Genomic DNA, 21,183 nt, shown 5'->3' with positions numbered 1-21,183 from the left:
CCAGGTCAGTGTAATGCAATTGTCACCTATAAAAATCACAGCAATCTCAATTTTACACCTATCTCATTCCTCCAGGTTGTAGCTCCTTTCAGCCAAAATAACTTCTCTCACAGCAAACCCCAACAGGGATGGACTCCTCCTGCATGCATCACCACCATCCCCAGATATTTTATGTTCAGTTTCATGTCCAGACTTCTTGGAGCAGAATAGCACTAAAACCAAGCAGGGTTTAGTGTTTGTAGCATGTTTGTCTGTCAGTCAGGGCACCAACAATGTAATCTTCAAGGGCCACATTTCCCAAGCCTTTCATGCAGGGCTGAGGGTTTCAGCTCCTCTTTACTCCCACCTTCTCACTCAAGAATCACAGCCCTGTAAGGTGCCCACAAACTGCTGCTTGTGGAGAGCATAAAGCAATAAAGCATCACACTCTGACAGTAAATTAACTGAGGAACATCTTTAAGCCTGTGTGGTATTTTAGCTGTTACTTTCAAGCACTCCTCAGCTTGCTGTTTTAAAAAGTTCCTCAGCAGAGTCTCCTGTCTTACAAAGGAGAGGGGTTTTCAGTGGGGACAGGTTTAGTGCCATCCCCTGCTTTTGGTGCTCAACTGAAAGACTTGTTTGTCAAATAATTTTGGGGAATTTAGGGAGAACCCATCACAGAACTAGATATGTTTCTGAGGAGTCCAGAAGGAGCATCCATAAATCTTTGCAGGACAAAATTCCTCAAAAAATTCTGATGGAGCACCAAGCCCTTACAATGAGCAAGAAAAGAAACAAATCTGTTTTTCTCTTCAAGCTTAGCAGATAATTAAACCATCAGAGATAAGAACAATGGAACCCATCATTGAAAAAAAAAAATCTATCTCAATCTTCTCTAATGTTCAAGGGTGGGCATAAATTACACATAGACACTTGCCAATTAATACATACAACCTATCCTCGTGTCCTATGCATTTTCATAATTAACTAGAATTACTAATACAAGCACACGATGCTAAAGAATGCATGCAGCATACTTTAATCAAATCCTGATGCTGGCTGATAATGGTCCTTAATTTTATAAGCAGTCTTAAGGCATTTAATAAAACCTCTTATTCTTTCCTCCAGCAGTAACCATAGCCTAAGAGCAAAAATTATTAAACTTATTGTAGAACCATTCATTAGCTTCTTTTGCATGTAAACTCACCCCAGGAGAAGAAAAAATGGGATTTGACATTATTATCACATCAACCTTCTCCAACTCTCTCCAAAACTTTCTCCTTGTCTTTCACAAAAGTAACAGATTTTGTCATTTTTCTGCCTATCTTCTTTTTCCAGATCAGCTCTTGTCCTAGCACAAAACTTTGTGATTTCCATTATAAAAGTTCACCTTTTATCCTTACTACTCACATTTTTTGCCTCACACAGTCTTTTGATGAATTCCTGTACTTTAACTTCCTCACTTCTCTCTTTCTCCAGTCTCTTGTGATTATGCCTCTCCAAAGCCTTTTGAAATGTAAGCAGGTTCTGGAGTCAGAATGCCTTCTTTCCACTGCTGTGTGGATTCCTTCCACCTACACCAACAAATATAATAACCATGATGTTCTTTAGCTGAACCTCTGGTAGCACATCAAGTTTAAGGACATGATTTTGAAAAATCTCAACTCATGAACGTGGTAGGTTTTGATTACACGGGAGACATGCACTAAACTGGGTTTAATTTCTGTATGTGATAAAAAGCTCGTTAAAATATAGAAATTAAAACCTCCCAAACAGATGGAATTTCCACTTACTGTCACTCACAGGGATGTAGGTGTCTGCATGTGTGTGTAGAAGAGCATCACATTTTGATCAGCCATGGTTCCTCCTGCAATAAGAGAATTTATTGCAGGGAAATGAATGCCCTCAGACTGACCATCAATCTCTAACCAATGCCATAAGTTACTGCTGCCCCTTTGGTAGAAGAAAGGAAAGCTGCTCTAGGCATTTGTTCTTAATTCTTGTTTTATGGAGGTCCAGTATCCAAAAAGACAAAGACTTTTCTTCTTCCTGCTTTGATTAGAGGGTAACCTCTATTACATCCATATTTGCATCTTCTCTCCCATCCCATATCAAATGTTACAGCTCAAATACATCTCTGACAGAGATCTGGTCCCTCAGTCTTCTGAAGTGAATTATTAGTCAACTATTCTTTTGGAATTCTTTTGGAAGGAGGGGCTTTTGTTATTTGACATCTGGCAGTCATTTAAAGCACTGGCAACTCCTCTTTAAGAACACCACACATATCTGATTTTTTTTTTCAATATTTTCTTGGTCTAAATGCCACCCTATTGCTTTTCTTGGCAAAAAAAAAAAAAAATTGAAAAATAAAAATTCTGTTGGGTGGAGCTAGATTTCCACTGCTAGATTTTCACTTTACCTCATATTATAACAGCTCCTTTAGAACTACCTAATGTGCAAAATCTGTTGTTTATACAGATCTGCAGCTGGCTTTGTCCCAGTTGCTCGAGAGTGATATCTAAACATAAAATAATCTCTGTATAAACTGTGGGTTTGTAAAATATGTAAGCACTCTGTGTTTGTTCAGCCCAGGTCACTTGCTGAAAATGAAGGTTGAGCCTGGATGATAACCATCAGATGCTGGTTCAGAAGGGAATCCAGATTTTTCCAAAGTTTTGTTACGCTCAAGTCACAAGGACATGAGATGGGCACAGGTTGGGTAGAATTTTGAAGCAAGCCATCAGCACATGCAAAAACTTAGCCAGAGTAACTGCACTTCCTTGAATTCTGTGAGGTGAAGTCAAGCAAAGTAAACAACATTTAAAGACACAGCTAATAATGAGATTGCACCCTCGGAGTCATTAGAGCTGCAATCAGGAACAATGGCTCTTTCTGCTCACACAGAGCAGTGATCCTGCTCTAATGATCCTGCTCTGATGATGAACTGCTGCTGAAGGGGAGCAAGAGGCAAGGTTGGAGCAGTTTTCAGGCTATGAAATGTGTGTGGCTCTTGAACAACACAGCTTATCACATTAAGGGTCCTGTCTTGCAAAAGTAAGGCAAACTGCAGTTATTTTAGTTTTGGTGCGAGGAAATCTCACCTATCAGCTATAAAATCCCACTCTGCCACTGTATTTGGGGTTTGAGGACTTAATAGCAGAAGTATATTATTTACATCAAGGTTTAGAAAATCATCTTTTTATGTTAGAAGGGACTGCCATGTGAAAGCTAAACAAAATATTACCTGAAAAAAATGACAGACATGGTCTAGTTTTAATTCCCAGGATAACCAACCAGAGAGGAAAACCAACTACAAAGGCCAGTAGGTCATTTTTGGCAAAATTATTATTTTAGGCTTTTCAATCAGATATAATGAAATGTATCACCCCTACTTCAGCTATGTAGATTACCACTCAGCACAGCTCACTGACCAAAAATAGCACATACAGCTTGGCAAAATTAATCATTTCTTTTCTGATCCCTCCCACAATCTTCTGCATGCTCCAGAGACCAGGATCTCCTCTTGTGGAGGTGCCACTGTCTGAAACACAGGGGCCCATTTCCTTAGGACACCCATCAATGAACATGCCAGCCCAGCACCTTGCACTGGTATGGCTCCATGGGCTCTGATATGGAATTTGTCTTTCTCCCAAGTTTCCCTGGGACTGGGATCTTCTCCTCAAAGTCTTTCCTTCTGAAACCCCCTCCTGCCATGGAGTGTGTCCACTGCAGCAATGAAAATGTTTGGGTGGCATTGGGTCATCAGTATGATCCTGTGGAAGTTTAACACATTCATTGATAGAATAAAAGCCTGAGATTCCTGGAAATTTATCATTCTTTAAGTCCTCAAATTATCTTTCCTTTTGCCTAGTTGAATAGTGAAAGGATCAGAGCAGAGATTTAGGTCTAATAAAGAACTTCAACTTAGTATGTGCCAATCTTCTCTTCCAAGTCCCACCACTTCAATCCTCTTAGTGCCCTTTCTGAACTCAAATTTTTGTACATTAAAATGATTGCAAAAACATCCTGTGCAGTCGTTTGGAATACAGGTGATTGAACCAAAACCTCAGGCTGTGTTGGCTCAGGGGTGCCAAGGTCCAGGTGTGTGCTCAGGGTTTGCTCTCCCTGTGAGCCAGAGCTGGAAGCAGCAAGGTGTGATCCCACAGCAGGTGTGGCTCAGGTAACCCAGTGCTGCTAAAGCACCCCAGTCCTTCCAGCCAGCCCTTCTCCTGGCTCTAGTAAATTTGTGGCAAGGAATGCATTGCTTGTCTTTCTAGAGCAATCTTTAATAGCATTTGTTGCCTTTACCACTGAAACTTGTTTCCCACCCTCTGTTTTTTACCTTTCCACAAAATGACACCCGCAGGGTTCAGTGGCTCCATTCCAGCAGCTCATCTGCATCTATATTTGCAAACCTTTGGGACAGGATATTGGGCTCTCCTCTATGTCCTCACTGCTGCAGTGATTTGCTCTTGAGGGAACAGGAAGCTGAGGCTGACCCCAATTTTGATTCCATTTCCCAGTTAGGTTCAGAGTCAAGGTTACTTGAGTGACAATAACTTTAATTTTTACTGTGCCATAAGCTTAACTGGTTTTGAGGTTTTTTTTTCCTAAAACGTTCTCAAGTTTGCTTTTATAGGATTTGTAATAATCCAGCATTTCTCTAAGGATTAATACAGGGGGTAGAAAAGGCTGAGGCAATCATTAAATTGTCTCAAAAGAAAAACAGGAGGGGAAGAATAAGTCTCCTTTAGCCTAGGGAATTTTGGGATCAGATGGATTGTTTCTTAGTGAACAAGAGAGTCAAGATTACAGTTGAGTTCCCTCTTTGGGAATGTCTAATATTCTCAGGTGGCTGCAGTTAATTCTGTGTTTTTAGTTCATCTCTTCAGCCAGCAGCCGGCACAATTTCAGACAACAGAAATCCACAACTCTCAAACAAAAATACAAGATTGACCACCATAATCAACCCAGAGCAAATATAATCAGAGTTCAGTGCTTGGATCAGAGAGAGAGCAGCATCCTGACATGGCAAACATGGGACAGCTGCTGCACCTGACAGCCTGTCCTTTGCCAGCTCCTGTCTGCCTCTCCTCCCCCAGCCCCTCTTGCTGCCCCTGGAGCTGGGATCTGAGCCTGCTGAGAGGGGGCCAGGCCATCTGCACCAGGTCTGCACAAGTGCTCAGCCCTCACAATGGAGCCCTGATTCTCCAGAGGCCCTGGCACCCATTCAGCCACCTTCCTGCAGCATTTTCACAAGTGCTTGGCCACGAGCAGTTCCTGTTGATATGAAGAGTGTCTGTGTGCTCATCTACAGCTGTCACCTCTTCTGCAGGTCCTTTGAGCACCTCCTGTGCTGGTGGCTGTGTCAGCAGCAGGACCTGCCCCACTGTCAGGAGGTGAGGTCCCACAGGGGGAGAAATCCCAGTCCCAGCAGCTGGTGGGGTCAGCTCTGCCTCCCTGGGGTCCTGCCAGCAAGTGGGGCACAGCCCCAGCTGCAGGGCAGCCCCTGGACCCTCACTGAGCCCTGGGGCTGTGGATGGAAGGTTCCAGGACTCTCCTCCCAGAGCTCCCAAACAGGTGAGCCAGGTCTCAGGATAGGAGGGGGAAAGAATGTGAGGCTGAATTCTCTTGTGTGAATCACAGGCTCAGCATTTACGTGTCCAAGTGGGTCTGTAAGCAGCAGAGACAGGAGCAGTAAACACTGACTGCCTCTAACCAGTTCCACCTTTGCTCTTTGTAAGACATTGTTGCCCTCCTACAACATTTTGAAAATGGCTGTTAACCCCGAGGTGAGATTCACAAGAAATTGTTCCCATTTATCCCCTCTTTGCAACGCTCCACACAGATTTTCTTCAGGCTTGTGCCATGAATGTAGCACACAGGAGTCTCTCCCCAGATTTCTGAGCATTGCTCAGATAAAGGCAGCTTCCCCAGAAACGAATCTGGATGGAAATATTCCTGTTTTGTAAACATTTTCCCTTTGTCTGTTAGAACTGAGATTGCCACCCACCTAAAGAGAAGCACAAGGAAGTAAAGCCAAATTCCCTACTCCTCACAGCTGGAATGGGCACAGGCCACCACATTATTGTTTAGAGGAAATATTTCCCTTATAAATGTGTCTCTCCTAATGTTCCCTTCAAACTGCAATTAGCATTGGCTGATACCTCAGGTATAATGATGATTTGCTCTCCTGCCTTTTCACCAGGCACTGTGTTTGGAAAATGCCAGTCTAACTCACCAGAAGCAGAGAGAATGCATGGATCCACTCTGAAAAGAGCACCAGGGAAGTGGACATGCAGGTAAATCTATTGAGACATCCCACTACAATGCCTGAGCCAGGCTGCAGGACACAAAGTCTGCTGAGGAGCAGAAACACTAAACTACAAGGCATAAACAACAACAGAACACCAAGTCAGCTGAAAAAATCTAAACCAGTTTTGTCCTCCAAAAGCAGTTTACTTGCCTTCATCCTTCCATTTTCAAAGGTTATCCTTTTGTAAAATAAGTAAAAGAAATCTTTTTAAAATGATTAATCTGACAGTGTCATTTTTAACTTTCACAACATCCCATGCTGTTATGACAAACAGAGCACAGTTCAAAAGAAGGGAATGTTTCTATCAAAGTATTCCACACAAAGAGTACAGAGCCCAGCATGGAATAACTAATGGCCCAAACTACAGCAGTAGTGGTTTTTTTTAAAGTTCTTCAACCCCAGATGCATTCAGGTTTATCAAGCTGTGATACAAATCTTTTCTATGCATAAATATCTCTCTGTCTGACTCAATACTTGATTTTTTCTAAGCATATCACATAGCAACACAGAGGTGGGGTTTTTAAGGGCTCCCCATTCAGCACCATCAAAGTATGGCTTCAGAAATGCCTTTATTTGTAGCATGCATTTGCTGATGATTGTTCAAATGGGCTGCTAAGGAGAGGGAGCAGATTGAAAAGCAATTACAGGGGAGGGCACTTTCAGGATGGTCTGCTTGCAAACAGCCATGGGTTTGAAGGAATTTTGAGGGGCAACAATCTTCCTGGGTAGATTGTGAAGGATAGGAGGGAGGCTGGAGCCTGAGCAACAGAAGGAGGCTCTTCATGCAAGGAATTCCTGGGTCAGGTCATGCAGGTCCCTAACACCTGAGCTTGTCCTGCCAAAATCAGCTCCACCAATTCAATTTATTTCAGTATCAACATAATGTAATTTTGTCATGTGAAGCCTTAACATTTGAAAACTACTCCTTGATTTGTGACCTCTGCTTGCTTACAGACCACACAGATAGGGGCCAAATGCTAGAGCTGCACACTGGCTCTGGTGCCACACCACCTTCCCAACGTGCTCAGCTGTTTGGCCGAAGAAAAAGGAGGTAATGATCCCCACTACCAAACATCCACAAAACGTGCTGATGCTCTTCCTTGAAATATCTTAATTCTTTTTCTCATGACATGCTCACTCTCTATCTGTGCAGTTCTGAAGGTTTATCCAAATCCCACTGAGATCAGTCAATTCTATTTCATCTCAGGGCCTATTTCTACTCTGACTAGCAGCACATCAGTAGAAAAAAATTAGAGATTCACAGCACTACAGCATGTCAAATGAAGTTCTATATTTTTAGCTGTTCAATCATAGTATCTTTTCAGCATTAAAAAGAGCAAAAGGAGTAATAAAGTTTTGCTAAAACTAATAAAAGAGGAAGGGGATTTAAAGAAAATGGATTTAGTTATTGGTTATGAACACAGACAACACCAATATTTTGCTTCCTTACTTGTTTTTATAACTAGTTCCACAAAAACAGAATCAGGAAATGAAGTTATGGATTCCAAAAGAGACAGTGGCAAATAGACTCAAGCTGCAGATAATTTCTTCCCTGCATTATTTTTCCTCACTTCCCCTCTCCCAGACAACCAATTTTTTTACACTGAAAATCCTTCCAGAACAGGTCAAAGAGATCACACACTACTGCACCATGACTTATGAAAAGAAGGAAATGTTCATTGCTTTGTTAACATGTTATTGCCAGAAATACATTTCCACTGCAGCATTAAATCAAGATTTATCAGAATTGTTCTCCTATTGTCCTGATGCCCAGGTACAGAGTGGTTTATCTGGCCAATAAATAACTCCTTTAGATGAAAGCTGCAGTGGTGCCCTAGCAATATGTCATTCCAGACCTGAGCAACACTGCACTACTGGAAAGTATTCCACAAGTTTTTAAAATGTTTTAGGCCATGAGAAATCTAAATGTGAAAAGTAACCCCTTGCCTGTGGTTTTAAAGACAAAATGAGTAAATGTAAGGCTGTCTGATGGCTGTGGGAGCTGACCCAGGCTGGGAGCCCAGGTGAGCCCAGGGGATGTTTGGGAGCAAGGATGGACTGAGGGGGGTCCAGGACAGTCAGAAATTACTTGAGGCCATGAGAGGGTACAGGCTCTTGCTCTTGTCACATGTTCCAGGCAAAGCCACAGAGTGATTTCCAGCTAGAAACTCCTCCCCACATCAGCCTACCAGCATTTGTAGCTGCCCTTCCCCAGACTCAATGCACCCTCTATTCTTTCCACTGCAAGAAATAAATTAAGTTTACCCCTGTGCCAGCACACGAAAGGATGTGTATTTTCTTTTACAAGTAGTGAAGCCTTGGGCAGGAAGGCTGGATATTCAGGATCCTGGGAGCAATCCAGAAGGAGGACATCTCCTGAGGCTAATGCAATTATGGTTCCATTTTGGCTGGCTGTGCAAGGAGAAGGGACCGTCTAACTCCCAGGAACTGCAGGCAAAGGTTACAGCCCCGAGTCTGTACAACACTGGGGCAGGCCAGACACTGATTTTTTTAGTCAGTGAATTTGTGTAGGAATAGCTGGAAAAGAGAGGTAGTCCTGACACTGCTTAGTCTGCAATCAGGGGGAGGGCTGGGAGCTCAAACACACAGAGTCAGGCTCTGGCACAGAGACCAGCTGCATGGGGACATCTCTGCATTTCGGCAGAGCAGCTTGCTGAATCAAAGCTGAGCTAGTTTATTTCATGGATTATACATGTATTTAATTAAATTTCTAGATAAATATTTGTAGCAATAAGTTTTTGAAGCACTCAAAGTTACATTGTATTAAACATTTATTGCAATCTTATGAAATATTCCTTGTGTTAAATATTTACTGTTATTTTCAAGATATTGGAACTGAGCTTATTATAAACATGGCACAAATGCAAAGCCATCTTTCTCAGAGCAGTACAATTCCTGAGCTGCTTTTAGACTTATTTCCTGATGGATATTTGCCATTAATGTACTATGACTTTTTCCTTTATGAAAAGAGGCCCTAGCTCAAGCTAAGAGAAACTTGTAATTTAAAAGATAGCTTCCACAGTGCTCAGCATTCTCACAATAATAACAGTTTGTCCTTTTCCTTACTGCAGCTACTGTATTAAATATTTATATTGATGTTTATTTTGTAAACAAAGAAACTGAATTAGGCTAACATAGGAAGAGCCCATGATGTGGTTTAATATCTATATTTGTTTTATGACTATTTGTTGCGGCCTTTTATGCAATTGATTCAAAAGATGGTGTTAAATAATAAGTAACATTCTTTAAACCATATGAAAGTATTTTTATTTGCTGAAGATCAATTTTTAAAAAATAAATAAAAACTAGGATTACACACTGTGGAGAATATCCAGCCTCTAATTTATGTGCAGTAAAATGGTAAAATTACTAGTAAGTGTTTGGTTTTCTTGAAGACAGTATGATTGTCACAGTATCCTTTGGAATTTGACCTAAAAACCTCCACACATTAAGCCCAGAAAAAGCAAAAGGCTTTTGAGCTGACATTTTTTGTGATATTTTCTTCCTGATCAATAATTGAACAGTCCAGCCAACTTGAAGGTGCTAGATGTAGGACAACCACTCACATTTATTTGGTTCATGATGTTTCTGAGGTTATCTTGGGATTTCTAGAAAGTTTGTCTCCTGTAAACTCTCCTGCTGCTTGCAGCTGCACACAATAGAATGTTCTGGCTGGGGAGCACCTGGGCTGTGTGCTGGAGGGAAGAGCATTCACCTGCCCAGACTTACAGCCCTGGGGTTTGTACACTGCAGTTTCTTTGGCATCTTTAGCCCAGCAGGGTCTGACTGTGACAGGGGTAACTGCTCTGCATCCCTCTGGCATCAGTGTTAACCCAGTCACCACTTCACAGGGCCTTGGAAAGTGTCTGGCCAGTCTTCATCCACGGAGCACTTAGAAGGTGTCTTGCTGCCAGGTTTCTCAGTCATCCCTTCAGTGCAGGTCGAGAGGTTGGGGCTTTTTTTTCCTGATTATCTGAGGAATCTGACACTAAAAAGGCAAAGGAAATAAAAAATCAACCAAGAAATGCACTAAGGACAAACTGAGGAACTGAAGCATTTATTATTCTTCAGATAAGGTGGGTAAAGACTATCAATGCACTGACTGTTATCAGAGAAAAGGTGCTTGTGTTTTCCTGTCTAGTTAAAGCTGTCAGAGCTCAGGACATAATGCACATTCCTCAAGCTCAGTTATCAACACAGCTCAGACAGGCTTGTATATTTTTATGTTCCTACTTTAGCATCACAGTGGTCTGTTGCTGTACATTCTTTAGATTTAACACACATCTATTGGAAGTGTCAAACATTAGTTTAATGTTCTTAGATCTGTGCTCTCTTTTCAATCTGATGCTTAGTCAAGTATCAAAACTGCAGTTACATGTTTCTCCAAAGCTGACTTGAAAGAGGAAAATTAAACTTTAAAGATGTACCAAACCTGGGATGAAATCAATTGCTCCAGAATTAGCATACACCATTTTTCTAGGTCTGAGATAAAGACAGTCCTTGTGTACAATGTATGTTAGCTGTGTGCCTACAAAACTCTTCCATAAACGCTTTCAAAAACAAGAACAATTTTTTTTTTTTTTCAGTGAGCAGTAAGAGATGTGAAATGGGTTTTTTTTGGGAAGTTAGAATAACGTTTGCCTGAAAATCCTGCATATCTAGAGAAGCAGTCTGGAAGTTCTAACATGTATCTTGGCACAAAATTCAAGTACTTTAAAGAGGTATTTTAATGAATGCTCTCAGAATCATTGGGTGCCATATTTATACACATTCAACTACATGTGTAGTTTCTAATTAATTCATAATTAATTATCCCTTGTTGTAAAATGCTGTTTGAATTCCCCAAGTACTTGTTGATGGCAGTTAGTTCATCTTGTTCAGTGTTGTCTTTGATTCCATTTTGCTGAATTGCACTGCCCTAAATGAAGGTCCATTTTTATAGAAGTCAATCACAAGGGCTTCATGCACCATCCAGTGAGAGAACACCATCATCTTCTAAAATAAGAATAATGGATTGGGTTTTATGGTGCTTCATGTGTTTTTGATCCCCAGCTAATCTTTGGCAAGACCCAAAGTCCTACTTCTACCTTCAAGCACTCCTTTGCTTCTGTCCCAATTTGCCAAAGAAATGCTTTTTCTTTTAAAAAGAACCTTTAGACTGAACCAGAAATCTGTCCACCAGGAGTTAGCAGACACCACTTGCTCTGTATAAAACATGAAGACAGAGGACATTCCTCAGCTGAATGAATGCTGAAATAAACAAGATCATAGGCATTGTGTAGGCAAGGAACAGCACACCAGCAGGCTGCTGAATTTTTATTTGTACAATGTTTTATAGAGCATATTAAAATAAGAACCATTCATTTCCATCAACTATCAAACAAGATTTTTTTAGCAAGCTGTAATCTTTAGTCATTCAAAAATAGCCATTGCTTCTGAAGCAAAGCCAGCTTTATTAGGGAAAAAAGTGCCAGTTTAGTTCTTGAATGTACCTCTCAGATTTCAATAATACCCATTTGCTAGAAGAGGTATCCTTCCTGGTTCCATAGTCTTCATTCACCTAGGAGTGAAACAAGCCTTATCATGTTGAGATAGTCAATTGGTTTCAAGGTCTGATCAGGGGAAAAAAAACATTGCTGAAACTAACATGAACTGGACTATAAACAAGGAATTCTGATCCTGCTCTAAGTTCAAGACACTCCAGAAATGTTAGAAAAAACAAAATTAAGCTTAGGCTTGAAACTGGTCTCTGTCCCCTGACCAAGGACTTCTGGGTAATTCCTTGGTGTTTTAAAGGTCAACAACAGCCTCACTGACTAGCCTGGCATGTTAGGAGCTGTATCAGTGGTTTGCTTCAGTTACACTTTATTCTCATCCTCTTCACATGAAACAGCCCAGGACCACCCAAAAACACTTGAACATATATTGTGCATGAATGTTAAAGCAATCCATGGGATAAATTGAAATATCAAACTGTGATCCCAGTCTTTATGCATGAATTCCATTGACTGACAAGTTTGGGGTTGTTTTAGTATTTTGTTATCCATGTAAAACCACAAAGTTCCCACATGTCCTCATTATTCACCTACTGGAAAAAACCTACATAATTATTGAAATATAAATTTCATACTGCATATTCCCATCAAAATCTAATTCACGAGGTAAAGGATACATGATGTGTTGGTGAGGTTCTCACCTTGCAGGGCACACACTTCAGACCCTTTCCAGACCCAGGGATACACACTCAGCCCACCAGAGATGCAAAGGGCATAGCAGCAACTTGGATCTTTTCCATAATTGCTGCAGCGCATGGCACAGTTGAGATGGCCACGATACACAGAGTACCCACACACCATTCCAGAAAGCTCCAACCCATACAGGGTAACTCCTCACCACTTCAGAAAGCTTCAGGCATCTGCCCTCCTTGTTCTTTGTCCCAGCCTTTTATCCCCTCCTGTTGCCCCTGTGTGCCCTCTGCTCCCTTTGGTGGTTGGTCAGTGCCCCTGGGCACTCCATGGCTCATTGCTGTCAGTGCTGCTCACCTGCTGTCACAGCTGTGCCCACTGGGGATCAGGCTGGGCCAGACCCATCCCAATCACCACAAACTGTGTGCCTACATATAATTACAGATAAACCTGTGAAAACAGTACAGAAAACCTGGACACTGATGTACAGGTGACTCCATTTGGAGTGATGGAATCCTGGGGCACTTGGCACCTAGGAAAAGATGTGTAAGCAACAAACATCACACTAACTTGTCTTTATGACAAATCTAAGTCCTTGAACTTTTGACTACAAAAGTCTGAATTTTGGCTTTGTACTATCAAATTTTTAACTTTTATTGTTTTGTCTTGACGCATGAAAAGACAGACCTCTTGGTAGTTCTGATTTCCTGGATGCATTGGCACAATTACTAAGGTCAGTTATGAATCCTTTATTAGTTAAGCCTTGGACAAGGATCTTTCTACCCTGAACAGAGAAGTTTCTCAATAGAGAGAAGAGGCAGCCCATTATTCAGATGTAGGAAATAAAGTAGCATGTTAAAGAAAATAAAAATGCTTTAAATTGTCTCCAAACTGATTCCTGAAATATATTTAAAGATAAAAGGGGTCATACTTCATCCTGCTGCATTCAGAACATATCAATGATGAATGGGATGGCAGGATTTGTGCAGATAAGTGTTTTTGCATATATTTGTTTTAAACTTTACATGCTTAATTCTCCTTCTGGCTCATTCTACAGTGAATTGCAGAAGGAAAAGTCAACTCCAGTGATAAATTGCATAAGATACAATGAAGAGTATTCACTCCAAAAATGCTAATAGTGAAACCACCATGTTCCAAACACTTCTGTAACTAAGCCTCAAGGAAACAGCTCTTACTGAACAATGTTGTTATTCAACATCAGACTCAGCATCAGAAGCATTGGCAGTCAGGCAGTTCCTGCAGTGCTGATGTGCTGATAAAGTCATTCTTGCTTTTGGCTGGGCCAGGGCCCTAAAATAACATCACTGGCACTCAGAGGTAAACTCATGACTGTGAAGGTAAAAGATAACACTGCACCTACTATATCACCATTTTCAACACAAGTCACTTCATGTACTCCAAGTTCAGCTTCCCCACAGAGGAGCCAACAGGCAGAGCACTGCTCTGGATTCACTTTTTGCTTCCCAGTAGGTCCCAAATAAGTATGAGACACTCCTGTTGTCTTTCTCCTTAATCATGAACCCTGTCTCTTTCCTGCAAAAGCACAAGGAAATAATGCACTGCCAGTAGCTTTGCCCAATCCTAACAATGCTTTAGGAATAAATTTTTTCATCCACTCCAGACAGCATATACTACTGGCAGTCTTACAATGGCTTGTGATATGAAAAACTTAATCACAAGAAACACAGCTAACAGTGAAATTACATTAGCTTGAACAATGTTTTACATAATCCTCAACTGCCTGATCTGACATATTAGGCTTGTTTTAGACTCTGATTTCCAGAAAATAGCAGAAGTGGCCTTTTTCCCCAAACTAATTGCTGATATCCCTTTTGAGATCCACCAAAATTCACCTTGCACATGTCAGTGTAGAACTGAGATACCAGTACTAGTGTGAATACTATGGTGATCCTTTTCTGAAAATAAGTATAATAAGGCATATGAAAGAAAATTTCACAGCTTGAGAGAGCTCATTAATACAGAAAAATAATGCATTTCAGTTGTCCTGGTATTTTTCCATAAAGTCATTGAACTGATGGTGATGAGATACTAAGGGCTGCTTAGTTCAGAGTACCAGAGCTGACTAAGAAATGTGATGCTGTCTAGAGTCTTTCCAGAAGCTGACTGGACAACCAACCTCTCAAAATACTTAGAAGAAAAATAACTGCTAACACTTCCCAAGTTTTCTTTCTTAACTGAATAACGTCTATAAGAAATGTGTGATAAAATCAGAAACAGAAAATAAAGGTGAAGAGTGAGATAAAGAATTTCCTAAAGCTTTCTGTCAAGATGCTTTACTCTGATTTTCCTGTAATACTCAGTCTATGGTTCTGCAGCTTTAAATAGGGCACTTTTCGGACCACTAACTTAAAATGATAATTGTAATTAAAATGCATTATCTCAGTAAAATGAGATTTCTTATGTTTTGCATACATTGTCTTGAAGTAACCAGTAAACTAAAAAGAAAATTCTCTACACTCTCTGCCCAGAAAAACGTTTTCTGTTAGCACAGCTCAGGAGAGATAACTGTGCACTTGACTGAGCATTTAATATCAGGAAAGTTTTTAAAGTCTTCTGTTGCAGAGAAGAGATTGCTCAGGAAGTTTCATCATTGCAAAGATGCATAACTACATGAATTACTTGCCAGCAAGAAGAAAGGGGGAAATGTTGGGTGAAATTGAACGGGATAGAGCAATAGAGGGGGGAAAGGAAGATGTTGGAAGATAAACAAGTGTTAAGAAAATCTGCTTGCTGCACACAGAGCTTCAGAGCCAACCCCTGCAATATTGGCAGCAGCATAACAAAATCCTGCATGTGAACAAGTGTGGAGGAAAAACTGCACCCTAAACCAGAGCCCAGGCTCAGCCAGAGCTATCCACCTTGATTCCAAACTTTTTAACATTCAAAACAACGATAAAAGATCATCTTGGACATGTAAAAGAAACAGAATTTTATTCTCAGCTGAGTTTAGGGAGCTCTGTCTAGAAATGGGTAGAGAAGACAGAGAGTATTTTCTGGCTGGCTCAGGCTGGGGTTTTGGGGCTGCTGCAGAGGGTTCCTGGGCTGCTGCTGGGTGCAGAGCACACACATCACACCTCCACAGGGCCCTTGATGCTGCCCAGGAGCCCTGTGAGCACCTCAGGGCCTGAGTTCCCCATACAGGCAGAAAACACACCAAAGCAGGGTTTGGCAGGTGAGGTGATGCTCCAAATCTCAGGGCTGCTTTTAATAAGAGCAGACAAGGCGGGGGAAGAAGGGGGGCAGGCTGTGAAGGGAAAATCACCCAGCTAATTGAGGAAAAGATTTTCTTTTAATGCTAAACAACCTTGAAGAAACAAGGTGCCAGTTTAGCTGATGATAACACTAAATGCTGGTTAAGGGGAGGGAAAAGAGTTGTAAATACAAAGTGAGAGCAATGAAGTTCAGGGCAACTTGAGTAGATCAGGAGAACAGAATTTTAAGCAACTGCAGTTCCAAGATAAAAGCAGCAATGTAGTGAGACAAGAAAAGAAATTCCAAATTGTCCTCTGTTGCAAACCACTAAGCATGAAAAGGCCCTTAGCCTGGTCATGTCTAAGCCTGCTTCATGCCTTCCACATGGAGCTTGGTGGCAGAAAAACCTCATCTAGCAAAGCTGAACAAAAAGTGCATGCAAAAACAGACCCTGGGGAGTAAGTCCAGTTCTATGAAAATGAGTGAAGATTCATTTGAAGTGCAATAAGAAATACCAGAGAGAATGTAATTTCTCTTATGATGCACAGTAGAAATAACAAGGCTCTTAAGGGGAAAGGTGTTCATTTGGGAAAAGTAAATAATGGAGTACATAAATGACAATGCTTAAGGGAAGTGGGAAAAGCTACTTATGTGTCCCAACCCATGTAAATGTTTCTATATAAGCACAAAGCAGACCTTCAGACCACAAGTGACATTTTTGGTAATTACAAAAGACATGTTGAATTTGATGGATAAAAGTGAAATCTAAGAATATAAATCTAATCATTTGTCCAGCTCCCTGAAATTTATCAGTGCATAAGTTGAAATACTGTACCTAACATAAATTAATGTGACACTAAAATATTACACATTTTAATATTTTGCTATGATGGGTAAGCAATTCTACAGTTTCACTGAAATGGATTGTTTTCCATTAGCTTTACTTTTTCTTAGCAAATGAATAAAGGCAGTGGAAAACTGCAAGCTCAGACACTTTAAGACTTTATTAACCACACAATTACTTATGGTATTTGTGAAGAAATGAGAAGAGACATCCATAGAAAATGCCAAATAACCTTAAATTATTCCAACACTTACCTATATAGTCCATCTCTCTCCAACACCACATTTAGTTAGATTTATACCTGCAGTACAGTAATACCAAAAGCTTTTAATTTCATTGTGTTGCATAAAATTAGTTGCAGTGCTTTTCATCATCTCATATTATGAATGATGGAAGGGGACAGACACAGTATTTAAAATGCTGACTGAATAAACCCCATGAGTTATTACAGCCACATATTGCAGGCAGAAAAGAAAAGTAGGGCTAAGACTGAGAGACCTTATTCAGACTTAGTTTTGGAGACTGTAATACAACATGTCTTATTTGCAGCTGTACAATAAAAAGGCAAGATATATGTCTTCCAAACTTGGCATCTGACACACTGGTCAAATCCCCAGAGATGAGCAAAGGGATTTTTTGGAATAAGATTATCAACATATTTAATGTCCTGAATCTGTATACATCATAAGAATAAACTTTAGCATTTCAGGGATTATTTAAAACATCTGGTCTCTCCCTTGGTTAGCAGAGTCCACGTTTGCCTTCCAGTTGTTGATCACAAGCACCAGGACAGACGTGGGAGCCCCAAACCCCCGTGCCCAGGGCAGTGCTGCCCATGCTGGGCTGGCTGGGGGGACATGGCCAGAGCCAATCTCTGCTGACCAAACTTTGCAAGAGCCTTGAAAGGCAGTGGGGGCTGGGCTGGAGGAGGAGGAAAGTGCCCCAAAATAGCTATTTCTGTAAAATACATGGAGTTCCCACAGATTCAGAATTAACACATCTAACTGTCTTTTTCCTATGGAATTTTAATTATTACACTTTTACAAGCTCTTGTGACTCATAAGCAGCATTACTACATATAGACCATATCAAAATACTGAGTCAACTTCTTAGGATGTTCCACATTAAATCATTAAAAATAAATGCAGCTGCTCTTTCTTGCTGCTTGATACAACTCGTCAAGCATCCTCTTTGTGTGTGGGAACAAACTATTATCAGATTTAGATTTCAGAGTTACAAAATAAAGAATTTATATATATAAATATAAATGAATGTGTATATATATCCTGCCACAGACAGCAGAATATATATATATATATATATATTCTTTTTCTCATCACTAGTGAGGGGGAAAAGAAAACCACTAAGGTTTTGAATCAAAAATTTGTAGGTTTAGTCATAGTATTCATGCAGGATGTCATATATTCTGTTCATTAGATGCTGGGAAAGGGCTGGTGAATCCAAGCATCATTAGACTAAGCAATAATATCCTAGATAGCAGCCCTTCAAAAATTATCATAATAGTAAAAGCAGAAATAAAGCCAGCAGCCCTGTTTGCTTCATCCCAATCCACCAAAAAAACCACCAACCTGTCTCAAGAATGTGAATATATAATCTGTCAAGATACAAAAGATCACGTCCAAATTATTGCTTTTGATTAATTTCCTTCTGCAGCAAGAAATCTACAGCTTGTATACATTGCCCAAGTCCCACAGGTCATTCATATTTACAATTCTTTTTTCTTAAGTAATGTCTCATGTACCATCATGCACAAGTGATAAACGGCGCTTGTCAAACACCCAATTGGCAATTCACTTTTTGACTTTAAGGGTCACACTGCCAGCACCTGGAGTAAAATTCTTCAGAAAACTCTGCCAGCCCTCTATTTCATCTTCAGTTACATTGGTGTAATTCAGACAAGGAGAAATCCAAATCTGTTCTGAGCTGCATGAAAACGATACCACTGTGAAACAGCCGCGTGCACCAAGCTCTGTTTAACAATCCATGCTCTATTTCAGGGATTCGTGGTGGGAAAAGTGATAGGGGGGGTGTCATCAGTTCTGAAGGTAATTTAAAAGTTATATACATGCCACAGACAAAGACCTGGCAGCAGTAAAATGCTGATACTTATGCTGAATCTTTAGAAAACCAAAAATTCCAAATCTAGCATAAGCTGCATGTAGCTGGAAGGTTGTCACCAACCTCATTATAAAGGCTGATACCTGCAAAGCCTGAACTTTCCTTGATAAAGGAAGCTATGGGGCTTAAATTGTGACCTTTTGGGGCATTTTTCTTATAAAGGTCACTATTTTGTGACAACACTGCAAAATCAATTGGTTCGTCTGGTCCCTTAAAATGCATTGCAAGTGATGTCACATGGGCCAGGGCAGGATACCTTTGTCAAATATTGTTAAAGCCCACTGTTTTCTAGGAACCATAATTGATGAAGTGTGAAAGAACCAGTTCCCTCAATTCTGCCTGATTTCTCATTAACTTATTTCTTTGGCTGATTGGCAACTGCCCAGTTCAGCAGTGGTTGTGTTATCATGCAAAGTCAAAACCTATGGGCTGAGCTTGCCAAGAAAGGTTTGAATGAGGAGGTGGGAGAATGGGCAGAAAGGGCCTTTGTTCTACACTGAAATTAAATTAAACTAAAACATCCAAGTCCCCTGAAAGTAAATTTTTTCTCCTCATGCCTTTCTCTAGAAACCTTCAATATTTGTGAAACACCGCTTGGAACACAGGCTTTGCGTGAGATGATTAGTTTTCTAAATTGAAAAACAATTTTTTGTCTTTGTTTCTTCATTTTCTAATATTTCTAGCAGTAGTTCAACATGACAGATTGGGTATGTAAACTGAAAGGGAATTACAGATTTTCACACTCCTGAAAAGATGTAAAACAAGTATTTCATGTAAAGAGTAACACTCATGGGGGCATAAATATCAGTTCAGTGAAGATGCACAGACAATATATTCAGGGAATTTGCTGTGTTACTAAGAAACCTCTTCATTAAAGGGACACATTTGTTTGGATTAGACTCTGCCAGTTGAACACAAAGTCCTCTTCCTGAGAAATCCCCTTCATTTCCTGACATTTGTAAAGTACTAGAAAATGCTAATTGGTCTCATCAGCAAACAATTAACATTCTGTTCAGTTTTATTCTCAAGGCAAAAATCATAATAGGAAATAAAATGTCATACAGCAAAGGGATAGCTGAAGACTATGAGAGATAACCACATCTTCCCTTAGAGGTTCAGTTTACCTGCATATGACCAGGTAAACTCTCCTTCCAGATAGCCACAGCCTTAGCAGCCAAAACCAATAAACATTCCTGCTTCTGACAAGTTGACTCTGGCCAGCGAAGTCTGCTGCTGAAAGAAAAAAAAAACAACATTATTCTAATAAAAAATCTGTCTTTGATTCATTTTCTTTAACCTCTGTATTCCTATCATTTCTTGCTAACCCACAGAGGGGCCCCAGCTGATCACCAGTTTGGGGCCAAGAAGCCCCAGACTTTGCTTCCTCTTGCATTAATAAGTCAGGCCTATCCTTTGCTCTCTCCACCACCAACCCTTGGAAAGAGAAGCCTGCCTGCTCGACTGTGCTTTAGTACAAGATGCCTTTCATAGCTCTACTAGGCTAAATACTGCAGAGTTCAAGCACAACATGGTATTTGAATTAAACTAACATGTAAAAACATTTCTGGATAAAAAATACTTTATTGCCACCAATTTAAAACCATAAACATACTTTGAATCCAATTCAATATATTTCTTATTTGTCCCTGATTCTCTCTTGTTATTATTATTAGAAGGCATAAATTTCCAGCAAGGCTTGTGCTTGACAAGGCTCCATTATTTGCACATGACAAGGTTTATCAAAAACAGTTGGATTTTTATGAGGAGTCTTTTATGTTTCCTTCATAAAATATAAATAAATGAAAAGGATTAGATGGAGGAAGCAGAGTATAATTCATCACCAATGTGAAGCAGAAGGAGCAGGCTGCAGATGGATGAACTGAAGAACAGCATGGTGACTGGAAATCCTTCTCTCTCAAATGTCGGGGAGCAAAGAGCAGAACAGAGGAACATTGACTTTTCTTGCCATTTCAAGGTGTCCCTAAAAGTACAAAGCACAGACTCTTCCTGAAATGCAAACCCACACACAAAAAAACAGTCGTAGAGTTGGTGACTTTTTTGGCTGATTTTTTTTTCATGGTTACAAAAGAAATTAAAAGACCAGAAACTTAAAATTAAATTCACTCCTTGTAGTTAAAGAACAATTAGGAGGAAAAAAACCCTTCTAAGGTGGCAGTGTCTTACTTTGTTCACCATTACTTTCATGTCAGTCAGAAAAAAATCCATTAAATTGCCTTTCATTCCCATAAAAACTGGTGGTGGAGACAACAGCCCACATTTTTACCCAACCAAACCCTAAAAGTCATCCTGCAATCCTAAAGCATTTCCATGGGTTTACTTCTGCCTACCACATGTGCCATGCCACATGAAGAAACTCCAGGAATGAGGTTGTCCTCTTACACAAGGTAATGGCATGGACAAATTAGGCACAGGGTAATTGTGTTTATTTGGAAAGAATTTACTCA

The 21,183-nt window shown here is 40.3% G+C and overlaps 1 long non-coding RNA gene across 1 annotated transcript; it reads right to left on the bottom strand.

The window, feature by feature from the left end:
* Positions 1 to 11,719: 11,719 nt before the first annotated feature.
* LOC127059919 (uncharacterized) lies at positions 11,720 to 19,937 on the bottom strand. Its single transcript, XR_007778269.1, has 3 exons — positions 19,843 to 19,937; positions 16,834 to 16,880; positions 11,720 to 11,876 (listed from the first exon to the last, which is right to left on the bottom strand). It is a non-coding gene; the product is annotated as an uncharacterized LOC127059919 (long non-coding RNA).
* Positions 19,938 to 21,183: the final 1,246 nt, after the last annotated feature.

The sequence above is a fragment of the Serinus canaria genome, chromosome 9 (genome assembly GCF_022539315.1).
Source record: "Serinus canaria isolate serCan28SL12 chromosome 9, serCan2020, whole genome shotgun sequence".
NCBI lineage: Eukaryota > Metazoa > Chordata > Aves > Passeriformes > Fringillidae > Serinus > Serinus canaria.
This window is presented reverse-complemented; position numbering and strand designations above follow the sequence as displayed.